The sequence below is a fragment of the Mixophyes fleayi genome, unplaced genomic scaffold (assembly GCF_038048845.1).
Source record: "Mixophyes fleayi isolate aMixFle1 unplaced genomic scaffold, aMixFle1.hap1 Scaffold_260, whole genome shotgun sequence".
Taxonomy (NCBI): domain Eukaryota; kingdom Metazoa; phylum Chordata; class Amphibia; order Anura; family Limnodynastidae; genus Mixophyes; species Mixophyes fleayi.
In genome coordinates this window covers 105,001-116,663 of record NW_027446696.1, presented here as the reverse complement: position 1 = coordinate 116,663, position 11,663 = coordinate 105,001, and the positions used below count along the sequence as shown (strand labels likewise).

The following is an 11,663-nucleotide window of genomic DNA, read 5'->3' as shown; positions in this document are numbered from 1 at the left end:
TTCCAACTACTAACCAGGCCCGGCCCTGCTTAGCTTCCAAGAACAGATGAGATTGGGCTTGTTCAGGGTGGTGTGGCTGTATGTATTGGTTTCCTAATGACCTACATCTCTTATACATCTCAAAACCAGCATTGAAGGAAGCCGGAACAAGAGAAAATAAAAAAAAAATTGCCTAAAGCACCTGGTATTCCCAGGTGGTCTCCCATCCAACTACTAACCAGGCCCGGCCCTGCTTAGCTTCCAAGAACAGACGAGATTGGGCTTGTTCAGGGTGGTGTGGCTGTATATATTGGTTTCCTAATGACCTACATCTCTTATACATCTCAAAACCAGCATTGAAGGAAGCCGGAACAAGAGAAAATAAAAAAAAAAATTGCTTACAGCACCTGGTATTCCCAGGTGGTCTCCCATCCAAGTACTAACCAGGCCGGCCCTGCTTAGCTTCCAAGAACAGACGAGATTGGGCTTGTTCAGGGTGGTGTGGCTGTATGTATTGTTTTCCTAATGACCTACATCTCTTATACATCTCAAACCAGCATTGAAGGAAGCCGGAACAAGAGAAAATAAAAAAAAAATTGCCTAAAGCACCTGGTATTCCCAGGTGGTCTCCCATCCAACTACTAACCAGGCCCGGCCCTGCTTAGCTCCAAGAACAGATGAGATTGGGCTTGTTCAAGGTGGTGTGGCTGTATGTGTTGGTTTCCTAATGACCTACATCTCTTATACATCTCAAAACCAGCATTGAAGGAAGCCGGAACAAGAGAAATTAAAAAAAAAAATTGCCTAAAGCACCTGGGATTCCCAGGTGGTCTCCCATCCAACTACTAACCAGGCATGGCCCTGCTTAGCTTTGAAGATCAGACGAGATTGGCTTGTTCAGGTGGTGTGGCTGTAGATATTGATTTCCTAATGACCTACATCTCTTATACATCTCAAAACCAGCATTGAAGGAAGTCGGAACAAGAGAAAATAAAAAAAAGTTGCCTACAGCACCTGGTATTCCCATGTGGTCACCCATCCAACTACTAACCAGGCCTGGCCCTGCTTAGCTGTGAAGATCAGACGAGATTGGGCTTGTTCAGGGTGGTGTGGCTGTAGATATTTATTTCCTAATGACCTACATCTCTTATACATCTCAAAACCAGCATTGAAGGAAGTCGGAACAAGAGAAAATAAAAAAAAATTGCCTACAGCACCTGGTATTCCCAGGTGGTCTCCCATCCAAGTACTAACCAGGCCCAGCCCTGCTTAGCTTCCAAGATCAGACAAGATTGGGCTTGTTCAGGGTGGTGTGGCTGTAGGTATTGTTTTTCTAATGACCTACATCTCTTATACATCTCAAAACCAGCATTGAAGGAAGTCGGAACAAGAGAAAATAAAAAGAAAGGCCTACAGCACCTGGTATTCCCAGGTGGTCTCCCATCAAAGTACTAACCAGGCCCAGCCCTTCTTAGCTTCCAAGATCAGATGAGATTGGGCTTGTTCACGGTGGTGTGGCTGTAGGTATTGGTTTCTTACTGACCTACATCTCTTATACATCTTAAAACCAGCATTGTAGGAAGCCGGAACAAGAGAAAATAAAAAAAAAGGCCTACAGCACCTGGTATTCCGAGGTGGTCTCCATCCGAGTACTAACCAGGCCCGGCCCTGCTTAGCTTCCAAGATCAGACGAGATTGGGCTTGTTCAGGGGGGTGTGGCTATAGCATTGGTTTTGTAAAGACCTACATCTCTTATACATCTCAAAACCAGCATTGAAGGAAGCCGGAACAAGAGAAAATAAAAAAAAAAGGCCCTACAGCACCTGGTATTTATAGGTGGTCTCCCATCCAAGTACTACCAGGCCCAACCCTACTTAGCATCCAAGATCAGATGAGATTGGGCTTGTTCAGGGTGGTGTGGTTATAGTATTGGTTTCCTAATGACCTACATCTCTTATACATCGCAAAACCAGCATTGAAGGAAGCCGGAACAAGAGAAAATAAAAAAGAATTGCCTACAGCACCTGGTATTCCCAGTTGGTCACCCATCCAAGTACTAACCAGGCCCAGCCCTGCTTAGCTTCCTAGATCAAATGAGATTGGGCTTGTTCAGGGTGGTGTGGCTGTAGGTATTGGTTTCCTAAAGACCTACATCTCTTATACATCTCAAATCCAGCTTCGAAGGCAGCCGGAACAAGAGAAAATAAAAAAAAAAATTGCCTAAAGCACCTGGTATTCCCAGGTGGTCTCCCATCCAACTACTAACCAGGCCTGGCCCTGCTTAGCTTTGAAGATCAGACGAGATTGGGGCTTGTTCAGGGGTGGTGTGGCTGTAGGTATTGTTTTTCTAATGACCTACATCTCTTTATACATCTCAAAACCAGCATTGAAGGAAGTCGGAACAAGAGAAAATAAAAAAAGAAAGGCCTACAGCACCTGGTATTCCCAGGTGGTCTCCATCAAAGTACTAACCAGGCCCAGCCCTTCTTAGCTTCCAAGATCAGATGAGATTGGGCTTGTTCACGGGTGGTGTGGCTGTAGGTATTGGTGTTCTTACTGACCTACATCTCTTATACATCTTAAAACCAGCATTGTAGGAAGCCGGAACAAGAGAAAATAAAAAAAAGGCCTACAGCACCTGGTATTCCGAGGTGGTCTCCCATCCGAGTACTAACCAGGCCCGCCCTGCTTAGCTTCCAAGATCAGACGAGATTGGCTTGTCAGGGGGGTGTGGCTATAGCATTGGTTTTGTAAAGACCTACATCTCTTATACATCTCAAAACCAGCATTGAAGGAAGCCGGAACAAGAGAAAATAAAAAAAAAAGGCCTACAGCACCTGGTATTTATAGGTGGTCTCCCATCCAAGTACTAACCAGCCCAACCCTACTTAGCATCCAAGATCAGATGAGATTGGGCTTGTTCAGGGTGGTGTGGTTATAGTATTGGTTTCCTAATGACCTACATCTCTTATACATCGCAAAACCAGCATTGAAGGAAGCCGGAACAAGAGAAAATAAAAAAGAATTGCCTACAGCACCTGGTATTCCCAGTTGGTCACCCATCCAAGTACTAACCAGGCCCAGCCCTGCTTAGCTTCCTAGATCAAATGAGATTGGGCTTGTTCAGGGTGGTGTGGCTGTAGTATTGGTTTCCTAAAGACCTACATCTCTTATACATCTCAAAACCAGCTTCGAAGGCAGCCGGAACAAGAGAAAATAAAAAAAAAATTGCCTAAAGCACCTGGTATTCCCAGGTGGTCTCCCATCCAACTACTAACCAGGCCTGGCCCTGCTTAGCTTTGAAGATCAGACGAGATTGGGCTTGTTCAGGGGTGGTGTGGCTGTAGATATTGATTTCCTAATGACCTACATCTCTTATACATCTCAAAACCAGCATTGAAGGAAGTCGGAACAAGAGAAAATAAAAAAAGAAAGGCTACAGCACCTGGTATTCCCAGGGGTGGTCTCCCATCAAAGTACTAACCAGGCCCAGCCCTTCTTAGCTTCCAAGATCAGATGAGATTGGGCTTGTTCAGGGTGGTGTGGCTGTAGGTATTGGTTTCTTACTGACCTACATCTCTTATACATCTTAAAACCAGCATTGTAGGAAGCCGGAACAAAGAGAAAATAAAAAAAAAGGCCTACAGCACTTGGTATTCCCAGGTGGTCTCCCATCCGAGTACTAACCAGGCCCGGCCCTGCTTAGCTTCCAAGATCAGATGAGATTGGGCTTGTTCAGGGGGGTGTGCTATAGCATTGGTTTCCTAAAGACCTACATCTCTTATACATCTCAAATCCAGCTTCGAAGGAAGCCGGAACAAGAGAAAATAAAAAAATAAGGCCTACAGCACCTGGTATTCATAGGTGGTCTCCCATCCAAGTACTAACCAGGCCCGACCCTACTTAGCATCCAAGATCAGATGAGATTGGGCTTGTTCAGGGTGGTGTGGTTATAGTATTGGTTTCCTAATGACCTACATCTCTTATACATCGCAAAACCAGCATTGAAGGAAGCCGGAACAAGAGAAAATAAAAAAGAATTGCCTACAGCACCTGGTATTCCCAGTTGGTCACCCATCCAAGTACTATCCAGGCCCGGCACTGCTTAGCTTCCAAGATCAGATGAGATTGGGTTTGTTCAGGGTGGTGTGTCTGTAGGTATTGTTTTTCTAATGACCTACATCTCTTATACATCTCAAAACCAGCATTGAAGGAAGCCGGAACAAGAAAAAATAAATAAAAGGCCTTCAGCACCTGTTATTCCCAGGTGGTCTCCCATCCAAGTACTAACCAGGCCCGGCCCTGCTTAGCTTCCAAGATCAGATGAGATTGGGCTTGTTCAGGGTGGTGTGGCAGTAGGTATTGGTTTACTAATGACCTACATCTCTATACATCTCAAAACCAGCATTGAAGGAAGTCGGAACAAGAGAAAATAAAAAAAAATTGCCTACAGCACCTGGTATTCCCAGGTGGTCTCCCATCCAAATACTAACCAGCCTGGCCCTTCTTAGCTTCCAAGATCAAATGAGATTGGGCTTGTTCAGGGTGGTGTGGCTGTAGGTATTGGTTTTCTAAAGACCTACATGTCTTATACATCTCAAAACCAGCTTCGAAGGAAGCCGGAAAAAGAGAAAAATAAAAAAAAAATGCCTACAGCACCTGGTATTCCCAGGTGGTCTCCCATCCAAGTACTAACCAGGCCGGGCCCTGCTTAGCTTCCAAGATCAGACGAGATTGGGCTTGTTCAGGGTGGTGTGGCTGTAGGTATTGGTTTCCTAATGACCTACATCTCTTATACATCTCAAATCCAGCTTCGAAGGAAGCCGGAACAAGAGAAAATAAAAAAAAAAGGCCTACAGCACCTGGTATTCCCAGATGGTATCCCATCCAAGTACTAACCAGGCCTGGCCCTGCTTAGCTTCCAAGATCAGACGAGATTGGGCTTGTTCAGGGTGGTGTGGTTATAGTATTGGTTTCATAATGACCTACATCTCTTATACATCTCAAAACCAGCTTTGCAGGAAGCCGGAACAAGAGAAATAAAAAAACAATCATACAGCATCTGGTATTCCCAGTTGGTCTCCTATCCAAGTACTAACCAGGCCCAGCCCTTCTTAGCTTCCAAGATCAGATGAGATGAGATTGGGCTTGTTCAGGGTGGTGTGGCTGTAGGTATTGGTTTCTTACTGACCTACATCTCTTATACATCTTAAAACCAGCATTGTAGGAAGCCGGAACAAGAGAAAATAAAAAAAAGGCCTACAGCACCTGGTATTCCCAGGTGGTCTCCCATCCGAGTACTAACCAGGCCCGGCCCTGCTTAGCTTCCAAGATCAGATGAGCTTGGGCTTGTTCAGGGGGGGTGTGGCTATAGCATTGGTTTCCTAAAGACCTACATCTCTTATACATCTCAAATCCAGCTTCGAAGGAAGCCGGAACAAGAGAAAATAAAAAAATTAGGCCTACAGCACCTGGTATTCCCAGGTGGTCTCCCATCCAAGTACTAACCAGGCCGGCCCTGCTTAGCTTCCAAGAACAGACGAGATTGGGCTTGTTCAGGGTGGTGTGGCTGTAGGTATTGGTTTCTTACTGACCTACATCTCTTATACATCTTAAAACCAGCATTGTAGGAAGCCGGAACAAGGAGAAAATAAAAAAAAAGGCCTACAGCACCTGGTATTCCCAGGTGGTCTCCCATCCGAGTACTAACCAGGCCCGGCCCTGCTTAGCTTCCAAGATCAGATGAGATTGGGCTTGTTCAGGGGTGTGTGGCTATAGCATTGGTTTCCTAAAGACCTACATCTCTTATACATCTCAAATCCAGCTTCGAAGGAAGCCGGAACAAGAGAAAATAAAAAAATAAGGCCTACAGCACCTGGTATTCCCAGGTGGTCTCCCATCCAAGTACTAACCAGGCCCGGCCCTGCTTAGCTTCCAAGAACAGACGAGATTGGGCTTGTTCAGGGTGGTGTGGCTGTAGGTTTTGCTTTCCTAATGAACTACATCTCTTATACATCTCAAATCCAGCTTCGAAGGAAGCCGGAACAAGAGAAAATAAAAAAAAAAGGCCTACAGCACCTGGTATTCCCAGGTGGTCTCCCATCCAAGTACTAACCAGGCCCGGCCCTGCTTAGCTTCCAAGAACAGACGAGATTGGGCTTGTAGGTGGTGTGGCTGTAGATATTGCTTTCTAATGAACTACATCTCTTATACATCTCAAATCCAGCTTCGAAGGAAGCCGGAACAAGAGAAAATAAAAAAAAAAGGCCTACAGCACCTGGTATTCATAGGTGGTCTCCCATCCAAGTACTAACCAGGCCGACCCTACTTAGCATCCAAGATCAGATGAGATTGGGCTTGTTCAGGGTGGTGTGGTTATAGTATTGGTTTTCTAATGACCTACATCTCTTATACATCTCAAAACCAGCTTTGCAGGAAGCCGGAACAAGAGAAAATAAAAAAAACAATCATACAGCATCTGGTATTCCCAATTGGTCTCCTATCCAAGTACTAACAAGGCCCGGCCCTGCTTAGCTTTCAAGATCAGGCTTATTCAGGGTGGTGTGTCTGTAGGTATTGGCTTCCTAATGACCTACATCTCTTATACATCTCAAAACCAGCATTGAAGGAAGCCGGAACAAGAGAAAATAAAAAAAAATGGCCTACAGCACCTGGTATTCCCAGGTGGTCTCCCATCCAAGTACTAACCAGGCCCGGCCCTGCTTAGCTTCCAAGATCAGATGAGATTGGGCTTGTTCAGGGTGGTGTGACTGTAGGTATTGTTTTGCTAATGACCTACATCTCTTATACATCTCAAAACCAGCATTGAAGGAAGCCGAACAAGAGAAAATAAAAAAAAAAAGGCCTACAGCACCTGGTATTCCCAGGTGGTCTCCCATCCAAGTATTAACCAGCCCAGCCCTTCTTAGCTTCCAAGATCAGATGAGATTGGGCTTGTTCAGGGTGGTGTGGCTGTAGGTATGGTTTCCTACTGACCTACATCTCTTATACATCTGAAACCAGCATTGAAGGAAGCCGGAACAAGAAAAAATAAAATAAAAGGCCTACAGCACCTGGTATTCCCAGGTGGTCTCCCATCCAAGTACTAACCAGACCGGGTCCTGCTTAGCTTCCAAGATCAAATGAGATTGGGCTTGTTCAGGGTGGTGTGGCTGTAGGTATTGGTTTTTTTAAAGACCTACATGTCTTATACATCTCAAAACCAGCTTCGAAGGAAGCCGGAACAAGAGAAAATAAAAAAAAACTGCCTACAGCACCTGGTATTCCCAGGTGGTCTCCCATCCAAGTACTAACCAGGCCGGGCCCTGCTTAGCTTCCAAGATCAGATGAGATTGGGCTTGTTCAGGGTGGTGTGGATGTAGGTATTGGTTTCCTAATGACCTACATCTCTTATACATCTCAAAACCAGCATTGAAGGAAGCCGGAACAAGAAAAAATAAAATAAAAGGCCTTCAGCACCTGTTATTCCCAGGTGGTCTCCCATCCAAGTACTAACCAGGCCCGGCCCTGCTTAGCTTCCAAGATCAGATGAGATTGGGCTTGTTCAGGGTGGTGTGGCAGTAGGTATTGGTTTACTAATGACCTACATCTCTTATACATCTCAAAACCAGCATTGAAGGAAGTCGGAACAAGAGAAAATAAAAAAAATTGCCTACAGCACCTGGTATTCCCAGGTGGTCTCCCATCCAAATACTAACCAGGCCTGGCCCTTCTTAGCTTCCAAGATCAAATGAGATTGGGCTTGTTCAGGGTGGTGTGGCTGTAGGTATTGGTTTTCTAAAGACCTACATGTCTTATACATCTCAAAACCAGCTTCGAAGGAAGCCGGAAAAAGAGAAAATAAAAAAAAAATGCCTACAGCACCTGGTATTCCCAGGTGGTCTCCCATCCAAGTACTAACCAGGCCGGGCCCTGCTTAGCTTCCAAGATCAGACGAGATTGGGCTTGTTCAGGGTGGTGTGGCTGTAGGTATTGGTTTCCTAATGACCTACATCTCTTATACATCTCAAATCCAGCTTCGAAGGAAGCCGGAACAAGAGAAAATAAAAAAAAAAGGCCTACAGCACCTGGTATTCCCAGATGGTATCCCATCCAAGTACTAACCAGGCCTGGCCCTGCTTAGCTTCCAAGATCAGACGAGATTGGGCTTGTTCAGGGTGGTGTGGTTATAGTATTGGTTTCATAATGACCTACATCTCTTATACATCTCAAAACCAGCTTTGCAGGAAGCCGGAACAAGAGAAAATAAAAAAAACAATCATACAGCATCTGGTATTCCCAGTTGGTCTCCTATCCAAGTACTAACCAGGCCCAGCCCTTCTTAGCTTCCAAGATCAGATGAGATGAGATTGGGCTTGTTCAGGGTGGTGTGGCTGTAGGTATTGGTTTCTTACTGACCTACATCTCTTATACATCTTAAAACCAGCATTGTAGGAAGCCGGAACAAGAGAAAATAAAAAAAAAGGCCTACAGCACCTGGTATTCCCAGGTGGTCTCCCATCCGAGTACTAACCAGGCCCGGCCCTGCTTAGCTTCCAAGATCAGATGAGCTTGGGCTTGTTCAGGGGGGTGTGCTATAGCATTGGTTTCCTAAAGACCTACATCTCTTATACATCTCAAATCCAGCTTCGAAGGAAGCCGGAACAAGAGAAAATAAAAAAATTAGGCCTACAGCACCTGGTATTCCCAGGTGGTCTCCCATCCAAGTACTAACCAGGCCCGGCCCTGCTTAGCTTCCAAGAACAGACGAGATTGGGCTTGTTCAGGGTGGTGTGGCTGTAGGTATTGGTTTCTTACTGACCTACATCTCTTATACATCTTAAAACCAGCATTGTAGGAAGCCGGAACAAGAGAAAATAAAAAAAAAGGCCCTACAGCACCTGGTATTCCCAGGTGGTCTCCCATCCGAGTACTAACCAGGCCCGGCCCTGCTTAGCTTCCAAGATCAGATGAGGATTGGGCTTGTTCAGGGGTGTGTGGCTATAGCATTGGTTTCCTAAAGACCTACATCTCTTATACATCTCAAATCCAGCTTCGAAGGAAGCCGGAACAAGAGAAAATAAAAAAATAAGGCCTACAGCACCTGGTATTCCCAGGTGGTCTCCCATCCAAGTACTAACCAGGCCCGGCCCTGCTTAGCTTCCAAGAACAGACGAGATTGGGCTTGTTCAGGGTGGTGTGGCTGTAGGTTTGCTTTCCTAATGAACTACATCTCTTATACATCTCAAATCCAGCTTCGAAGGAAGCCGGAACAAGAGAAAATAAAAAAAAAGGCCTACAGCACCTGGTATTCCCAGGTGGTCTCCCATCCAAGTACTAACCAGGCCCGGCCCTGCTTAGCTCCAAGAACAGACGAGATTGGGCTTGTTCAGGGTGGTGTGGCTGTAGGTATTGCTTTCCTAATGAACTACATCTCTTATACATCTCAAATCCAGCTTCGAAGGAAGCCGGAACAAGAGAAAATAAAAAAAAAAAGGCCTACAGCACCTGGTATTCATAGGTGGTCTCCCATCCAAGTACTAACCAGGCCCGACCCTACTTAGCATCCAAGATCAGATGAGATTGGGCTTGTTCAGGGTGGTGTGTGGTTATAGTATTGGTTTCCTAATGACCTACATCTCTTATTACATCTCAAAACCAGCTTTGCAGGAAGCCGGAACAAGAGAAAATAAAAAAAACAATCATACAGCATCTGGTATTCCCAATTGGTCTCCTACTCCAAGTACTAACCAGGCCCGGCCCTGCTTAGCTTTCAAGATCAGGCTTATTCAGGGTGGTGTGTCTGTAGGTATTGGCTTCCTAATGACCTACATCTCTTATACATCTCAAAACCAGCATTGAAGGAAGCCGGAACAAGAGAAAATAAAAAAAAATGGCCTACAGCACCTGGTATTCCCAGGTGGTCTCCCATCCAAGTACTAACCAGGCCCGGCCCTGCTTAGCTTCCAAGATCAGATGAGATTGGGCTTGTTCAGGGTGGGTGTGACTGTAGGTATTGTTTTGCTAATGACCTACATCTCTTATACATCTCAAAACCAGCATTGAAGGAAGCCGGAACAAGAGAAAATAAAAAAAAAAAGGCCTACAGCACCTGGTATTCCCAGGTGGTCTCCCATCCAAGTATTAACCAGGCCCAGCCCTTCTTAGCTTCCAAGATCAGATGAGATTGGGCTTGTTCAGGGTGGTGTGGCTGTAGGTATGGTTTCCTACTGACCTACATCTCTTATACATCTGAAAACCAGCATTGAAGGAAGCCGGAACAAGAAAAAATAAAATAAAAGGCCTACAGCACCTGGTATTCCCAGTGGTCTCCCATCCAAGTACTAACCCAGACCGGGTCCTGCTTAGCTTCCAAGATCAAATGAGATTGGGCTTGTTCAGGGTGGTGTGGCTGTAGGTATTGGTTTTTTAAAGACCTACATGTCTTATAACATCTCAAAACCAGCTTCGAAGGAAGCCGGAACAAGAGAAAATAAAAAAAAACTGCCTACAGCACCTGGTATTCCCAGGTGGTCTCCCATCCAAGTACTAACCAGGCCGGGCCCTGCTTAGCTTCCAAGATCAGATGAGATTGGGCTTGTTCAGGGTGGTGTGGATGTAGGTATTGGTTTCCTAATGACCTACATCTCTTATACATCTCAAAACCAGCATTGAAGGAAGTCGGAACAAGAGAAAATAAAAAAAATTTGCCTACAGCACCTGGTATTCCCAGTGGTCTCCCATCCAAGTACTAACCAGCCTGGCCCTTCTTAGCTCCAAGATCAGATGAGATTGGGCTTGTTCAGGGTGGTGTGGCTGTAGGTATTGGTTTCCTAAAGACCTACATTTCTTATACATCTCAAAACCAGCTTCGAAGGAAGCCGGAACAAGAGAAAATAAAAAAAAAATTGCCTAAAGCACCTGGTATTCCCAGGTGTTCTCCCATCCAACTACTAACCAGGCCTGCCCCTGCTTAGCTTTGAAGATCAGACGAGATTGGTCTTGTTCAGGGTGGTGTGGCTGTAGATATTGATTTTCTAATGACCTACATCTCTTATACATCTCAAAACCAGCATTGAAGAAAGTTGGAACAAGAGAAAATAAAAAAAAATTGCCTACAGCACCTGGTATTCCCAGGTGGTCTCCATCCAAGTACTAACCAGGCCCAGCCCTGCTTAGCTTCCAAGATCAGACAAGATTGGGCTTGTTCAGGGTGGTGTGCTGTAGGTATTGTTTTTCTAATGACCTACATCTCTTATACATCTCAAAACCAGCATTGAAGGAAGTCGGAACAAGAGAAAAATAAAAAAGAAAGGCCTACAGCATCTGGTATTCCCAGGTGGTCTCACATCAAAGTACTAACCAGGCCCAGCCCTTCTTAGCTTCCAAGATCAGATGAGATTGGGGCTTGTTCAGGGTGGTGTGGCTGTAGGTATTGGTTTCTTACTGACCTACATCTCTTATACATCTTAAAACCAGCATTGTAGGAAGCCGGAACAAGAGAAAATAAAAAAAAAATTGCCTAAAGCACCTGGTATTCCCAGGTGGTCTCCCATCCAACTACTAACCAGGCCTGGCCCTGCTTAGCTTTGAAGATCAGACGAGATTGGGCTTGTTCAGGGTGGTGTGGCTGTAGATATTGATTTCCTAATGACCTACATCTCTTATACATCTCAAAACCAGCA

At 45.3% G+C, this 11,663-nt stretch overlaps 9 non-coding genes and 42 pseudogenes across 9 annotated transcripts; all 51 read right to left on the bottom strand.

The window, feature by feature from the left end:
• Window positions 1-169: 169 nt before the first annotated feature.
• On the bottom strand, window positions 170-288 carry LOC142125838 (5S ribosomal RNA; annotated as a pseudogene).
• An 86-nt stretch (window positions 289-374) lies between these two features.
• Window positions 375-492, bottom strand: LOC142125829 (5S ribosomal RNA; annotated as a pseudogene).
• Window positions 493-576: 84 nt separating this feature from the next.
• On the bottom strand, window positions 577-694 carry LOC142125926 (5S ribosomal RNA; annotated as a pseudogene).
• A 287-nt stretch (window positions 695-981) lies between these two features.
• Window positions 982-1,100, bottom strand: LOC142125861 (5S ribosomal RNA; annotated as a pseudogene).
• Window positions 1,101-1,184: 84 nt separating this feature from the next.
• Window positions 1,185-1,303, bottom strand: LOC142125423 (5S ribosomal RNA). The gene has a single exon (XR_012684898.1). It is a non-coding gene; the product is annotated as a 5S ribosomal RNA (ribosomal RNA).
• Window positions 1,304-1,386: 83 nt separating this feature from the next.
• Window positions 1,387-1,505, bottom strand: LOC142125546 (5S ribosomal RNA). Its single transcript, XR_012685010.1, has one exon. It is a non-coding gene; the product is annotated as a 5S ribosomal RNA (ribosomal RNA).
• An 83-nt stretch (window positions 1,506-1,588) lies between these two features.
• Window positions 1,589-1,706, bottom strand: LOC142125834 (5S ribosomal RNA; annotated as a pseudogene).
• Window positions 1,707-1,790: 84 nt separating this feature from the next.
• Window positions 1,791-1,908, bottom strand: LOC142125891 (5S ribosomal RNA; annotated as a pseudogene).
• An 83-nt stretch (window positions 1,909-1,991) lies between these two features.
• LOC142125505 (5S ribosomal RNA) lies at window positions 1,992-2,110 on the bottom strand. Its single transcript, XR_012684972.1, has one exon. It is a non-coding gene; the product is annotated as a 5S ribosomal RNA (ribosomal RNA).
• A 293-nt stretch (window positions 2,111-2,403) lies between these two features.
• On the bottom strand, window positions 2,404-2,522 carry LOC142125783 (5S ribosomal RNA; annotated as a pseudogene).
• Window positions 2,523-2,605: 83 nt separating this feature from the next.
• On the bottom strand, window positions 2,606-2,721 carry LOC142125353 (5S ribosomal RNA; annotated as a pseudogene).
• An 83-nt stretch (window positions 2,722-2,804) lies between these two features.
• On the bottom strand, window positions 2,805-2,922 carry LOC142125363 (5S ribosomal RNA; annotated as a pseudogene).
• An 83-nt stretch (window positions 2,923-3,005) lies between these two features.
• On the bottom strand, window positions 3,006-3,124 carry LOC142125639 (5S ribosomal RNA; annotated as a pseudogene).
• An 84-nt stretch (window positions 3,125-3,208) lies between these two features.
• Window positions 3,209-3,328, bottom strand: LOC142125384 (5S ribosomal RNA; annotated as a pseudogene).
• An 84-nt stretch (window positions 3,329-3,412) lies between these two features.
• LOC142125795 (5S ribosomal RNA) lies at window positions 3,413-3,533 on the bottom strand (annotated as a pseudogene).
• Window positions 3,534-3,617: 84 nt separating this feature from the next.
• Window positions 3,618-3,735, bottom strand: LOC142125843 (5S ribosomal RNA; annotated as a pseudogene).
• An 83-nt stretch (window positions 3,736-3,818) lies between these two features.
• Window positions 3,819-3,937, bottom strand: LOC142125826 (5S ribosomal RNA; annotated as a pseudogene).
• Window positions 3,938-4,020: 83 nt separating this feature from the next.
• On the bottom strand, window positions 4,021-4,139 carry LOC142125641 (5S ribosomal RNA; annotated as a pseudogene).
• An 82-nt stretch (window positions 4,140-4,221) lies between these two features.
• Window positions 4,222-4,340, bottom strand: LOC142125627 (5S ribosomal RNA; annotated as a pseudogene).
• Window positions 4,341-4,423: 83 nt separating this feature from the next.
• LOC142125874 (5S ribosomal RNA) lies at window positions 4,424-4,541 on the bottom strand (annotated as a pseudogene).
• An 85-nt stretch (window positions 4,542-4,626) lies between these two features.
• LOC142125572 (5S ribosomal RNA) lies at window positions 4,627-4,745 on the bottom strand (annotated as a pseudogene).
• Window positions 4,746-4,829: 84 nt separating this feature from the next.
• Window positions 4,830-4,948, bottom strand: LOC142125799 (5S ribosomal RNA; annotated as a pseudogene).
• An 81-nt stretch (window positions 4,949-5,029) lies between these two features.
• Window positions 5,030-5,153, bottom strand: LOC142125920 (5S ribosomal RNA; annotated as a pseudogene).
• An 82-nt stretch (window positions 5,154-5,235) lies between these two features.
• Window positions 5,236-5,355, bottom strand: LOC142125794 (5S ribosomal RNA; annotated as a pseudogene).
• Window positions 5,356-5,438: 83 nt separating this feature from the next.
• On the bottom strand, window positions 5,439-5,556 carry LOC142125752 (5S ribosomal RNA; annotated as a pseudogene).
• An 84-nt stretch (window positions 5,557-5,640) lies between these two features.
• LOC142125739 (5S ribosomal RNA) lies at window positions 5,641-5,759 on the bottom strand (annotated as a pseudogene).
• An 83-nt stretch (window positions 5,760-5,842) lies between these two features.
• LOC142125406 (5S ribosomal RNA) lies at window positions 5,843-5,961 on the bottom strand. The gene has a single exon (XR_012684881.1). It is a non-coding gene; the product is annotated as a 5S ribosomal RNA (ribosomal RNA).
• An 84-nt stretch (window positions 5,962-6,045) lies between these two features.
• LOC142125856 (5S ribosomal RNA) lies at window positions 6,046-6,161 on the bottom strand (annotated as a pseudogene).
• An 83-nt stretch (window positions 6,162-6,244) lies between these two features.
• On the bottom strand, window positions 6,245-6,362 carry LOC142125348 (5S ribosomal RNA; annotated as a pseudogene).
• A 276-nt stretch (window positions 6,363-6,638) lies between these two features.
• Window positions 6,639-6,757, bottom strand: LOC142125510 (5S ribosomal RNA). The gene has a single exon (XR_012684977.1). It is a non-coding gene; the product is annotated as a 5S ribosomal RNA (ribosomal RNA).
• Window positions 6,758-6,841: 84 nt separating this feature from the next.
• LOC142125780 (5S ribosomal RNA) lies at window positions 6,842-6,959 on the bottom strand (annotated as a pseudogene).
• An 81-nt stretch (window positions 6,960-7,040) lies between these two features.
• Window positions 7,041-7,159, bottom strand: LOC142125774 (5S ribosomal RNA; annotated as a pseudogene).
• Window positions 7,160-7,244: 85 nt separating this feature from the next.
• Window positions 7,245-7,363, bottom strand: LOC142125704 (5S ribosomal RNA; annotated as a pseudogene).
• Window positions 7,364-7,446: 83 nt separating this feature from the next.
• LOC142125625 (5S ribosomal RNA) lies at window positions 7,447-7,565 on the bottom strand (annotated as a pseudogene).
• Window positions 7,566-7,648: 83 nt separating this feature from the next.
• Window positions 7,649-7,767, bottom strand: LOC142125763 (5S ribosomal RNA; annotated as a pseudogene).
• An 84-nt stretch (window positions 7,768-7,851) lies between these two features.
• LOC142125570 (5S ribosomal RNA) lies at window positions 7,852-7,970 on the bottom strand (annotated as a pseudogene).
• Window positions 7,971-8,054: 84 nt separating this feature from the next.
• Window positions 8,055-8,173, bottom strand: LOC142125797 (5S ribosomal RNA; annotated as a pseudogene).
• An 83-nt stretch (window positions 8,174-8,256) lies between these two features.
• Window positions 8,257-8,380, bottom strand: LOC142125918 (5S ribosomal RNA; annotated as a pseudogene).
• An 83-nt stretch (window positions 8,381-8,463) lies between these two features.
• LOC142125844 (5S ribosomal RNA) lies at window positions 8,464-8,581 on the bottom strand (annotated as a pseudogene).
• An 83-nt stretch (window positions 8,582-8,664) lies between these two features.
• LOC142125405 (5S ribosomal RNA) lies at window positions 8,665-8,783 on the bottom strand. Its single transcript, XR_012684880.1, has one exon. It is a non-coding gene; the product is annotated as a 5S ribosomal RNA (ribosomal RNA).
• Window positions 8,784-8,867: 84 nt separating this feature from the next.
• Window positions 8,868-8,987, bottom strand: LOC142125807 (5S ribosomal RNA; annotated as a pseudogene).
• Window positions 8,988-9,070: 83 nt separating this feature from the next.
• Window positions 9,071-9,189, bottom strand: LOC142125404 (5S ribosomal RNA). Its single transcript, XR_012684879.1, has one exon. It is a non-coding gene; the product is annotated as a 5S ribosomal RNA (ribosomal RNA).
• An 82-nt stretch (window positions 9,190-9,271) lies between these two features.
• LOC142125718 (5S ribosomal RNA) lies at window positions 9,272-9,389 on the bottom strand (annotated as a pseudogene).
• Window positions 9,390-9,474: 85 nt separating this feature from the next.
• Window positions 9,475-9,595, bottom strand: LOC142125898 (5S ribosomal RNA; annotated as a pseudogene).
• Window positions 9,596-9,873: 278 nt separating this feature from the next.
• Window positions 9,874-9,993, bottom strand: LOC142125452 (5S ribosomal RNA). The gene has a single exon (XR_012684924.1). It is a non-coding gene; the product is annotated as a 5S ribosomal RNA (ribosomal RNA).
• Window positions 9,994-10,078: 85 nt separating this feature from the next.
• On the bottom strand, window positions 10,079-10,197 carry LOC142125498 (5S ribosomal RNA). The gene has a single exon (XR_012684966.1). It is a non-coding gene; the product is annotated as a 5S ribosomal RNA (ribosomal RNA).
• Window positions 10,198-10,279: 82 nt separating this feature from the next.
• On the bottom strand, window positions 10,280-10,398 carry LOC142125883 (5S ribosomal RNA; annotated as a pseudogene).
• An 85-nt stretch (window positions 10,399-10,483) lies between these two features.
• Window positions 10,484-10,602, bottom strand: LOC142125703 (5S ribosomal RNA; annotated as a pseudogene).
• Window positions 10,603-11,090: 488 nt separating this feature from the next.
• Window positions 11,091-11,207, bottom strand: LOC142125847 (5S ribosomal RNA; annotated as a pseudogene).
• An 85-nt stretch (window positions 11,208-11,292) lies between these two features.
• On the bottom strand, window positions 11,293-11,412 carry LOC142125832 (5S ribosomal RNA; annotated as a pseudogene).
• An 85-nt stretch (window positions 11,413-11,497) lies between these two features.
• Window positions 11,498-11,616, bottom strand: LOC142125917 (5S ribosomal RNA; annotated as a pseudogene).
• Between the last annotated feature and the right edge of the window lie 47 nt (window positions 11,617-11,663).